Here is a 13285-nt window from a genome sequence, read left to right as displayed (position 1 = left end):
ACTAACCTCCATTTCTCTAACTCCAAATAATTGAATACTTCTCCATCTACTAAAAGTAGAACAACCATTATTAAAGTAAATCGAGAATTTGGAGAAGTTGATAATCTGTCCGGAAATTGAAGAATATTTATCCAGAACTTGTTTCAACTGAATAGCATTAATTTCTGAATCAATCCCAAAAAAGAAAAGGTCATGATCAAACATAAGATGACTGATTGTTGGTCATCTGTTGTTGAAGTTATAACCACAGTAAAGATTTAAACTTTCATATTTAGCCATGAGAAGAGAGAAACCCTGTGAACATATGATGAATAACAAGGGAGAAAATGGACAACCCTGATGTAATCCTCTTCCACTTTTGAAATTTCCATAATGAGCACCATTCAATAGAATTGAGAAGGTAGACGTGGATACACAATTCATCACCAGATCATGAGATTTTCCATGAATACCCATTTGATGAAGCATAAAGCTGAGAAAAGTGGAAGAGAACCCTACAAAATTAATGTAGATCGTAAATACAGGGAAATAACGATGAGAACCCTACCAATAATATTGAAATTTCCTTTGTCATACTCCTCTTAAAACGTAAACTCTCATTTTGTTTATTGTAAACTGTTCTTCATATGCTACGAGTCTTTGATCGAACTTTTAAATCAAATCTTGGTTAGTAATCCAACTTAGCATGCACGATTCTGTGATATATGTGAGTGCTTTTCTTTTGTTAATTAGAAATGTGACATTAAATTTAGAATTGTTATCTTTCACTTTTGGACCATGTAGGCTTTTATCTTCATTTAAGCTTGAAATTTTACTCTGACATAGATTGTCGTGTGTTTCCTATCATAACCACCAGAGCACATCATTTCCAATATCATCCTTTTACCCACTCAGGCCTTTTAAGTTTCTGATATCACAAGTAGAAATTGTATGTTTAGTATTTTCTTTGGTAGCTACACCCTTTTCTTCCCCCCTTTCCATGGATGCCCTGATCTCATGACTCTCATCCTTCATAGAACCTGCTACATGCCTACATCCGTAGCTATATCCTTAATAGAACTTGCTCTATCGGTTGTCTTCGATTTTTGTCGTTGCATCGCAAAAGCATATCCTAGCTCTTAGCTTAAGCTAATGAATCTCAGACTATCTATGAGAATAATTTGACACTACATTTTTTCCCTTTTAAACGGAATCTTGGTGTTGGAAAACGCTAATGATCCTCTGTGCCGACAATTCTCTGTTCCTCTATGCCGCCACTAACAAACCGCCACGTGTTATAAAGATTTGATTACATTTAACGCTGTTAAATCCTTCAATTAGATCTTCTTCTTCCTTCTTAACCAAAAAAAAAAAGCTAAAATAGACGAACCCTCGGGTTTGATTCATCCGGATGAATCACTAAAAGAAATTTTGTATTTTAAATTATGAATTGAAGTCATAACTTGCTTCTGTGAATAAGAAGACCATAATCATTCATAAGAAAAAAGTTATTTTTTATCAATTTCTTTGATCTGTTTAACAGTTTAAGCTTGATCAATTTGCTGATACGGGGATAAATAAACGCTACATATAAAGTCACCAACAAGAAAAAGCTTTTATTAATTTGGTCATGACCATCATCATCTCATTGCATGATTTATTTTTTTCCCCAAATGATCTGATGGCAGAGATTCTTCAAAGAGAAAACAGAAAAAACTATTACTACTATCCAAGTATTATGGGTCAGAAGAAAAACTACGTATATGCTACAAATCACGAAGACAACTACGCTATAACTTGTACCATATTCATGTTTTGTTTCGTAGAAAAACCTTCTGTTTCGTTGTTTTAATTCAATTAGTTAACCTACGGCTAACGGCGTGAGATGGTCGAATAAAAAGAAAAACATGTGGCGGTTAGTTATTGGATGGCACAGAAGAACAGAGAATTCTCGGCACAGAGGATCCGGAGCCGTTGGGAAATACATCTATGTTGAAAAATTACCATTAATTTAGGAAACAATCGGTTACTAAAATTATGAGAATTTAAAGAAGGGTATAACTGGAAGTATAAATATAGAATATTGATTGATTGAAAACTACCACCGACACATGTACTCGTCCCCCATGCACCCATCCATATTTGCCCCGTCAAAAAATTTCTCAAAATTGTAATGGGATGATGAAGTGGTTAATTAAAGTGATTAACAACTATGATATAATTGCAAAAAAATACAGTCAGATATAAGAGGGTAATAAAAACAGACGTGCTAAAAATTGTTGCCTGTACAAATAACAACGGAGAGACGTAGAACTAATGATAACGAAAGTTAGGGATGTTAGGGTATCGTACATGAGCCAAAAAGGAACCATAGGCAACTGTGATTCAATATGGGCACTAAAAACTTGCAAATGATGAATCAGGCCACACAAAATTGACTACCGGGATAAAAAAAAACAAGAATCGATATATACAAGAACAAAAAACCCCTTCATTATGGCGAATGATACAAAGACTACCTCTAGAGACACAATTCCCCCATCAAAAACGGCTGGAATACTATGAAGGTAAAGGGGAAATGGGCTAAAAAAAGATAAATAAACGGAAAATGGGTCACTTGTCCAAATATTTTTAAAACATGGTTTAAATGGACGAGTAAAAATTAGTATGGGTGAAATGGACAAAAAAAATTTTTAGCAAGGATGAAACTGGATTTATCCTGACTTAAACTTAAAATATAGCGAGGATGAAACTGGATGCATCCTGTGTAAATTAAAAAATAAGAAAAAGTATTTGAAAATTGGCAGGATGAAACTGTTTACATCCTGACTATTTTTACATTTTTGTCCATTTAAACAGTATCAAAATCTAAGTGTCCTTTTCACCCAGAAATTATTGGTTTTGGTCTTTCTAACCAATTTTGTGATAAATAAATTAGTGGACTAACATAACTTTTCATGAGATTGAAGAATAGACGAGGCGTGGTACGCTAGAAAATGATTTACATCTCGTGGGTCCAATTTCGTGGATTGTAAGGATGTGACACAAAGGGGTGAGACCTACACTAAACCCACCCCCTACAAATCCTCCAGGTCATTAGGTCTTCTCCTCCTTTCTCTTTTGCGAAACAACCCGCGGGATTGGACCTGCGGAATGTCTATCACTTCCAATAAAAGATTCTAAAAACTTGGACACGTCTGCTAGAGATTTATTAAACAAAAAAACATTTTAGCTGAGAGCATCTCCAACAGAAGGTGTAAAAAATCCTACGTGGATTTTTTATTTAGTCCTTTTATTTATGGGGTCTACACATAGAGTAAATATATGACCTCATATCTAGAAAACCATCTCCGACAGTGAGAAGTTTAACCCTTAAAATTAAAAGAAAATTGGTTAAAAACATGACGTGGAGGTGCAACCGGAGGTGTAAATAACACTTTCTTGAACACCTTCATATTTAGTAATTGGTCCCTCCTAATTTGTAGGACCCAACTGTTGGAGATGGATTTATGATAAATTGGGGTCTAAAATCCTATGTGTTACTAAATATAAATAGATCCATCCTCTCTTGGAGATGCTCTAAAAACAACATTTTCTTACAAGACGTATACAAACCCATCACCTCAAGAAATCAAAGAGATTCTCAACGAACCGAGATGGATCCAACTTTCCAACAACAACGGTCTCCGGGGATATTCGACAAAAAAGGGGCAATAGATTGGGGGATGGAAAAAAAATAAAAATGAGTATATTTTCTCATATTAATCAGTACTTTTTTGTCGACTATGCATGCTCGTCGTCCCAATCTATAGAAGCAATAAATACATTTGGTTCTAGAGATGGAAAATAAAATAAAAATGAGAGTTCATGATCTCTTCTGTATCATTGCTTTAACCCGATTCCAGAGCACGCATACACCAGAAGGTCAGAGGGTGACTTAAAACATTCATCTTCTCCTAAAACGAACCAGAAGGTGAAAACCAATTTCATCTCCTTCTGCTTTTTAAAACACAAAAAACAAACCAGAATTGCTCAATCTCTTCTTCAAATTATTTCTTCAAAACTACATCACGAAATCGAGATAAGAACTCTAATTTCAAACAGCCTTCAAATTTAACCCATGGAAACAAAAATCCCCAACATGGAACCAGAAACCCATTTCTATAATTTAATTACCGACCTGAATGATAATATTATGGAGTTCAGATTCAAGATTGAAGATACAAAGAAAAATGTTTTTGATACTCGTCCATTGAGTATTAATGACCATCTTATCAATTTGCTTCATTACAACTCTTTGGTGATTTATCAGGATCTGGATTGGAATGTTAAATCCATAACCAAAATTGGGAAAATTATGGGGGAAGTTTTACCTATTCAACCTGCAGATGCAGTACCAGAAGAAGGTGTCCCAGTGAAGGTATGTGTTCAACTTAATCTGAACTATCCTTTAAGAAGAGGAGTAATGACAAAAACTAATATTGGGACTACTAGATGGATTAAATTTTTTTTATGAAAAACAACCTCGTAAGATTTGTCTCAATTGTCAAGGTGCCTGTAAAGCTTCTACTGACTATTTGGCTAAGGCTCATGCTAAGCCTCATTATTTTGGTGAGATGAAAGAAGGAGAAAGGAAGGAAATTGTGGTTTCAAGAGCTGGTGATCAAGTCCCTAATTTCGTAGTGGATTTATTCCATCAAAAGATGGCTATGTTGTGAGTCCTAGAACTATTTATGAAGATGGGAAAAATGATTCTGCTGAAGGAGAAAGACTTGGTAAGAGGCAGGGAAATGAGGTTCCAGATATACATGTTTTGGAACATGCTGATAATGGTAGTGGCAAACAAGACATCTCATGTAGTCACTGAAAAGGATATCCAAAAGGGCAACACAAGGGAGACTCAGGTATCTCAAACTCTTTCTGATTTTTATTATCCTTTTTATTTAATTTTCAAAATGAAGATAATCTCTTGGAATGTGCAAGGTATTGCAAATGATTTTACTAAACAACACTTCCAAAATCTAGTTAAAACCCAGAATCCTGATTTTATTTTTCTTTGTGAAACTAAGATTGATGAAAGTAGGATGATTTCAGTAGAAAAATCAATTCACTACCTCAATTTCACTTGTATTGATAGGATTGGTAATGTAGGTGGGCTTATTTTGATGTGGAAGGATGGTATAGATGTTGATATTATTGGTTGTGAAAATAATATCATTCATGTTGTTAACCAATTAGATCCTAGCAAACCTAAGGAACTTGTCTCCTTTATGTATGGTTCTACCTATAGTGAGCCTAAGAAAACTCAATGGAATTTCTTATCTGAATTTAATAAGGATATTCAACAACCATGGCTAATTTTAGGGGATTTAAACTTCCATTTAGATAAGAAAAATAATACTTCTGATAGATGGGTTCAAAATAAAGTCAATGATGCTGGTCTAATTGACATAGGATATGAAGGTAAAGATTGCACCTGGATAAGTAAATCTTATGGAGCTGATTCAAGGAAAGCCAGACAAGATATGGCCCTCAGCAATAATGATTGGACTCTTCACTTTGCTTCTGCTAAGCTTCTTCATTTAAGTTTTATTTCTTCTGATCACTGTCTTGTGTTACTCATAACAGATCATATAACCAAGCATTTATGGAGGCCTTTTAAGTTTTTAAGAACCTAGATAGGAAATAGTGGTTTTAAGGAATAACTTGATCAATCTTGGAATCTAGCTTTTCAAGGAAGTCCTGCTCATCAGTTTAAGAAAAAGAAACATAGTGCTAGATTGGCCTTATCCCAATGGAATAGGATGGAGTTTGGTGATATCCACAAGAACATTAAAAATTTGTAAGATAATCTAACTGTTGTTCAAAATGAACCTTTTTATGATACTCAGTCTGATAGGGTCAAGTCTATTGTTAATGATCTAGAAAACCGGTATATAATTCAATCTGAATTTTATAGAGAAAAGTCTAAGGATAAGTCTGAATTTGATAAAGACAACAATACTAGATATTTTCATATTATGGTCAACAAGAGAATGCATGTTAATATTATTAATGTTCTTTGTGATGCTAATGACAATTGGATTAGAGATAGGAATGATAATAGTAATCTTCTAACTAGTCATTTTAGAACAGTTGCTAGTACTTCCAATCCTGTTTTCACTGATGATGATTTTAATGTTATTCCTCGTTTCATATTTGATGTTGATAATGCTGCTTTGAATAATATTCCCACTGATTCTGAAATTGAAAATGTTGTTAAGAGTATGCTTGTTTGGATTTCCCCTGGTCCAGATGGCTTCCAAGCAGTCTTTTATCAAATACAATGAAAATTATAGTTGGTAAGGATATTATTAATGTTGTTAAAAAGTTCTTTCAAAGTGGACATATGCCTAGATGTCTTAATAAAACTTATATTTCTCTTATTCCAAAGTGCAAGAGTCCTAAATTTCCATCTGAATTTAGACCCGTAGGCTTGTGTAGTGTTTCTCATAAGATTATTTCAAAAATCTTAGCAAACAGAATTAAACCTTTTTTGAAAAAACTGATTTCTCCTTATCAGGCTTCTTTTGTTCCAGGTAGGTCAATTCATGACAATATTATTATGGTATTTGTCAAATGATTCATTCTATGGAACTATGGCTCTTAAACTTAATTTGTCAAAATATTTTGACGGAATAAAATGGAATTTTCTCAATGGTGTTCTAATGAAGTTTGGTTTTAATACTGAAATTTGCAATCTTATAGTGCAATGTGTTACTATTACTAATATCAATGTGTTGTTAAATGGATCTCCATACGATCAATTTGAGCCAACTAGAGGTATAAGACAAGGAGATCCTTTATCTCCTTATCTTTTTATTTTAGTTATGGAATACCTTTCTAGATCTTTGTTATTTGCTGAAAACAATAAGTCTATCACCGGAATTAAGGCATCTAGGAAAGTTCCTCCCATATCCCATTTTCTTTTTGCAGATGACATTCTCATTTTTGGTGAAGCTAATATGCAACATGTTAATAACTTTTTGAACATTTTGCAGGATTTTGGTAAGTTATCTGGACAGATGCTTAATTTTGATAAATCCTGTGTTTATTTCAGTAATAATCTTGATCCTGTTTACTGTGATACTCTTGCTAGTGCTCTTAGCATGTCCATTGTCACTGACTCTGATAAATACTTGGGTGATCCTCTTTTATTAGGCCATTCTAAGGTAAGATCTTTTGAACCCGTTGCACAATATTTTGAAGCCAGGTTAAAAAATTATGTCAGTATTACTCTTAATCAAGCTGGTAGATGAACCATGATTAAATAAGTTTTGAATTCTTTACCTACATACCAAATGGGTTGCTTTGATATTCCTAATACTTCGATTAGAAATCTTGACTCATTTTAGATGAATTTTTAGTGTGGGCATAAGACTGGGAAGGGTATAAAATACATATCTTGGGACAGTGTTAACAAGTCAAAAGAGTTAGGTGGTCTAGGTTTTAGAAACTTAGAAACCTTTAATACTGCCATGATATGCAAATTGGTATGGAAAATTATCACTAAAGAGGAGGAGTTATGGGTGCAAATCTTAACAGCTACATACTTTAAGTACTGTAGTATTCTTCACTTAGTGAAGCTTAAAGATAAATGCTCTTGGATTTGGAGGGGAATATATAGATGTATTAGCATCATAAAGGACCATCGATTCTGGGCTATTGGATGTGGCACCAAAGTCAAAATTTGGCTGGACAGCTGGGTTATTGGTTTAGAACAACCACCTACTCTAACTGAGGGCTTAGTGAATACTCATGTTTATTTCTATGTGTCTGATCTCGTTATTGAAAATACTAGGACCTGGAATGTTCCTCTGGTTCATTATCTTTTTTCAGAAGATTGTGCTAATAAAATTCTTGCTATAACTGTTCATGTTACTAGTAAAGATCCTCTTATTTGTTTACCAGATAGGAGAGGAAAATTCTCTGTCAAACGTGTCTATAATGTCCTAACTAGAGTGACAAACTCTACTGATGTTCCTCTTATTGTTCATGTTCAGGTTTGAAAAGATCATTGGCAAGTTAAATTACCTCATAAGGTTTAATTTTTTATTCGGAAATGTGTTAGGGACATTGTTCCAACAATAGATAAACGTGCTAGGTACAAAAATGGTATTAAGATTCATTGTAGTTTATGCAATCATGTTATTGAGTCTTGTGATCATCTCTTCCTCAACAGTCCTTATTCCAGGTCTGTTTGCTTAGTTGTTCACATTGATGTTAATACAGTTTTGTTTCAGCATGGTTTTTTTAAGAATTGGGTAACTTTTTGGTTTTCAGCAGGAGCTAATCTGGTTTTTGGCTCAGGTATTACAAGGAAGGAAATTAATAAAACTCTTCACTGCTTGGACCATATAGAAGGACAAATGTACAAAAAAATTTCAAAATAAGAATCCTAATATGGATCTATCTCTTAATATGATTAATAAACTTACTGTTTTAAATGTGCATAATTCTATTAGTAATCATGGGCAAGTGCAGGTTCAGAGATGGAAACCACCAGATAATGGTTTTCTGAAAGTTAATGTAGATGCTTCTTTTTATCGGAATAACTCTCAGGGTGGAATTGTACTAATTATTAGTGATTTTGCAGGTAATTGCATTGGAGTTCAAGGGAAATACTTTGATGGAGGAATGAGAGAAGGCATAGAAGTGGAGGAGTTAGAATGCAGGGCCATGTTTGCAGCTATCAAGTTTGCAATCAATAAAAATTTCAGAACAGTTATTTTTGAGAGTGATAGTGTGGTAGTAATAAAGTCAATCAATGAGCAAAAGTCTCATGTTCATTGGTTAAACCAGCATTTCATTTTAGACATTAAGTTTCTGTTAGGAAAATTGGAAGTATGGAAGTGTATCTCAGTTAAAAAAGATGCAAATGGAGTTGCTGACAAACTAGCTAAAAAAGCTAGAACTATGAAGTTAAATTTAGAGTTTCATATTGACCTTCCACCTGATATTAAGGAATGGGTGACAAACTAGCTAAGAAAGCTAGAACAATGAAGTTAAATTTTGAGTTTCATACTGACCTCCCACCTGATATTAAGGAATGGGTGCATCATGAAAACAATGTTAGATTTTAACTATTCAATACAATTATTTTTGCATCAAAAAAAAAAAAAATTCAATTACCGACCTTAAATTCTAATCACAGAAAATTAAGCTGCCCCAATATTAAATTAAATCCAGAAAAATAAGAGGGAACTAACGAAAAAGCTTTATTTTGATAGGTGATAACACAAATATAATTATACAAGAAACAACTCTCCCCAAACTCACCGGAAAAAGAAGCGGTATCATATAATCCATCGTTTGCGACGAAACGGAACGTACCCAATACTGAACCATCAATCATTCACAATTTCCTCCCGCACCCCAAAGGGGACTACTCGTTATTCATAAATCTATCTGTATGTTAATCTCCAGAGACTGTTGTTGTTGGATGCAATCGGGAAAAAATAAATAAAATGAGAGTTCACAATCCCTCTTTCTCATCCTCTCCTTTATCTACAGTCTATAGAACTTCATAACTAATCAGTCGCTCAAATTTTCACTTTGAACGTGTATCATTGTTTTGAGCAGTACAGTGAACTTTACAACGGTACCTATTACCTCAACATCGATTATTGTAGTGTACAAATTATGAACATTCTTAAATAGATTCTAATGGAATTTTTTTGACAACGATCATAATAAACATCTAATATTATTGACATTTTCCTACTAATATCCATCAATTCTATGTAAGAAACTAGCTCAAAATAAAACTCTTTTCCTAAACCGCTAAAAAAACAACCAGCAAATTAAAAAAGAACTAGCAACAGGGTTTATTAAGCAACATAAAGAAGCCGCAGCAAGCAGCGGGTATTCACAAGCAACGAGCAAGAAGCAGCTAGTTATTAAATTAATATGGGCAAGTGACGGGGTTTACCAAATGTAGTTATTTGAGGGGCGCATAGTCGACGAAAAAGCAGTTCTTCTTCATGCCTCATTATCTGAATTATAGAACCCGTACTTCCGGCCCTCAATCTTATACTCTTCTATAGTTCTTTCTGTTTCGCAATCTACCTCTGACAGACCGTTTTCCAACCCACGAACCAGGTTTTCAAAGTAATTCTTTGTGACACTAGTCAGTCACGAAAACCATTGAACTCTGGTGATGGACTTTCAGCGTCGAGGAATGGTTGTAATTCCTTCTCTGCACATCCATGAAGTCTTTCTAATCCATGCTCAGCCTCACCTTGAAGGTATTCAAAGAATCGTATCTTGGTCTTTTCATATTCGGGCAAGTAATAACCATACGCATAGCTCCACATTAAAACACGTCTACATTCGATGATCTGTTTCCAGGCATCTGCAACGAACTCGAGGTCTATCCGAGTCTGACGCTGTGTACTACTAAGTTTCTCAATATGCACTGTTTGCACTTTCTTCAAGTCTTCAACTGCTTTGGCTCTCGATGAAAGGTTACCTGCCCATCTTTCATAGTAATGGGTATACTTCACTAAAGATTGTTTGGCCATTTTCTTCTTTTATCCATATCGTTGTTTGGATTATATTTCTCATAACCATTACAAGCATAATGTTTTGCTGTTGACTTGAGATATATCCAGCAAAAATGAAATTTGCACATCGTGCAATACATATGGTTACAGCCTTGATTCTTCTCAATCGGTCGTTTGCATTGTGGACAAGGCTTAGAGTTAGCTAAAATCCATGTTACATTTTCAGCCTCACTATTGTTCTTGATGTTCCATTTTTCCACGGTGCTGCATTCAACAGGATGATGAGCTTCCTGGGTACAATTCCAGCAAAATTAAGCTAAAAGTACATTCACACGTAACATCATAATTTTCAGTATCATGCACCAATTGAATAGCCGAACCACATCCTGTACCGGGACACCACTTGATACTCCTATTGTCTTCAACGTAAGATCTAATAAGGTAATCAGAATATTTCTTCTTACCTTCGTCAGAAACCAACTTATACACCATGTCTTGAAAAACAGCAGCAGTACAAGCTGGATCTGGACAACGCAACAACAAACACCCCGGTCCATCATTAACTGATGTGTCAATGTATCCTTTCCAGCACGACTCACAATAGACATGACCACAACCAGCATCATACATCTCATCATAACGGTAGTCATCAAAACATATCCCACAAGTAAGCTTTGGTTTCTTCCTGATTTGCTGATCAGCATCAATTGGTTTCTTCTCAATTAAGCCAATGGCTTTACGAACTTTTCATCATCAGCGAACCATTTAGATTGCACGTCACTGGCACACCAACGATGGTGGCGAAGCAACAGGATAGCTGAACTCCTTGGGACAGCAAGCACATCAGATACTGCTGTGATATGTTCATCCTGACGGCTAGGTATATGTTCCTTGTTCACGATGGTATAACTTTTCTGACGCGGCTGCGGATCAGATGACTCAACATCGTCACAACCAATATCCGATTCGCCGTGATTTTCATCAAGAGAATCAACATGAATATAATCATACTTGTCATCTTCATCAGAAGAATCAACATCAATATATTCATGAATGTCTTCTTTTGAATCCATATTACCCTTAACAAAAGTCGAAAACCCTAAATCTAGAATAGTTAAACATGGAGGTGAAGACTGGATCTAGATAAAGCAGAATCTCTTATCACATATGAAGAGTCTTAGATTTTTGGCTTTAGGGTTATTTAGCATTTTGGGTTAGGACCTAGACTAGAAGGAGTATATATTCATGGTTGGGCCCCTCGAGGCACATTAATGAAATGAATTAGGGTTTGATCCGTATTCATTAAACTAAGGGATAATTGATGAAATTACATTCTAGGGCCTAGGCCGTAATCACCAGTCAATGGTGGATACAGGTCTGAGGTACCGCATTTGGGGGCGGAGCCAGCCTTTTGCATGGGGAGGTAGTTGCACCACCATGCCCATGACTGGCCAAGTGGGGATTTGGTAGCTTTTTGAGATTATGCCGCAATTTGCACCCCAAAATACATTATATATACAAAATATTATGACAATACATTTTTCTTTGTTAGTCTATTTGTTCTATCGTGTAGCCCCAAATATGCGAGGTTTATTTATACCAATTATACATTTGCCTAAGTGTTCAGACCCGTGTTTAGCTGTATGTTGGAGTTGTTAATTCAATTATATTCCTGAGGTAATTGACAAGAAAGGCACTGATCACTTGGCTCTATGGCTCACGCGCGCAGCAATAACCAGATGGAATGTTTAGCTTAAGTGATGGTCATGAAGTACTTTAAAAGCATGGATCAAATCAAAGAAAACTTTGTTTCATAGTGATGTGGCCGTGTGTCCACTATAAATATTCACATTCAACGATTTGTAGCCACGCATCACTAATGAAGTCGATCTCTGCCTCCCGCATGACCAGCTTGACGCTGAACTCCTTAATTCACCGGTTAAGGAGTTCAGTTATCATCGGTGTAGTATTCCATATTCCGGGTATCTAATACACAAAATTGGTTAAAAAAACCAAAATCAACAATTCCTGGGTGAAATGGACAGTTAGATTTTGATACTGTTTAAATGGACAAAAATGTAAAAATAGGCAGGATGTAACCAGTTTCATCGTGCCCATTTTCAAATATTTTTTCTTATTTTTAATTTACACAAGATGTATCCAGTTTCATCCTTGTTATTTTTTAAATTTAAGTATTATTTTTTTTGGCCATTTCACCCAAACTATTTTTTACTCGTCCATTTGAACCGTGATTTAAAAATATTTGGATAAATGACCCATTTTCTGTATCTAATATCACGTAGGAGAGTTTTTAAGTGCAACACCTTAATTCATCTATTATTCGTTGATTGTGTTACTTGAAAATAAACTTATCGAAAAGGGGGATACGAACTGGTGTTTATCGCTAGGATTACTTTGGATGGGTATTTCAGTTGTTATTACTGGTGCTATACATCTCTTAAATAGATGGCAAGTAATGAATTCAATTTGAGCTTTGGTTTTTTTCTTCATTTTTACTGACATACTCTCACTCGCTGCAGGGACTTTTTTTTACTCTCTCCTCTTCTCTCCTGTCTTCCTTTCTCGATTTGGTCCTCTTTTAAGGCCAAATCACGCACACATACATCCAGCATAGTTCATCCGCAACAGTGGTCGCCAAGGAAGTAACATTGGAAAAGAATGATGTTGCGACTAACATGAATAGAATGCAAAAAACAATCCATTGTTTCCTCTCGAGGAAGATCATTGTCGTCTTATTTTTG

General features: G+C 35.0%; 1 long non-coding RNA gene and 1 pseudogene across 1 annotated transcript; one reads left to right on the top strand and one right to left on the bottom strand.

The window, feature by feature from the left end:
• The first annotated feature begins 4272 nt into the window (after positions 1-4272).
• LOC113299069 lies at positions 4273-8680 on the top strand. Its single transcript, XR_003334583.1, has 3 exons — positions 4273-4399; positions 4531-4883; positions 8615-8680. It is a non-coding gene; the product is annotated as an uncharacterized LOC113299069 (long non-coding RNA).
• A 1319-nt stretch (positions 8681-9999) lies between these two features.
• LOC113294143 lies at positions 10000-11596 on the bottom strand (annotated as a pseudogene).
• Positions 11597-13285: the final 1689 nt, after the last annotated feature.

The sequence above is a fragment of the Papaver somniferum genome, chromosome 7 (genome assembly GCF_003573695.1).
Source record: "Papaver somniferum cultivar HN1 chromosome 7, ASM357369v1, whole genome shotgun sequence".
Taxonomy (NCBI): domain Eukaryota; kingdom Viridiplantae; phylum Streptophyta; class Magnoliopsida; order Ranunculales; family Papaveraceae; genus Papaver; species Papaver somniferum.
Note: the sequence above shows the minus strand (reverse complement) of the source record. Positions and strands in the feature narration are given on the sequence as shown.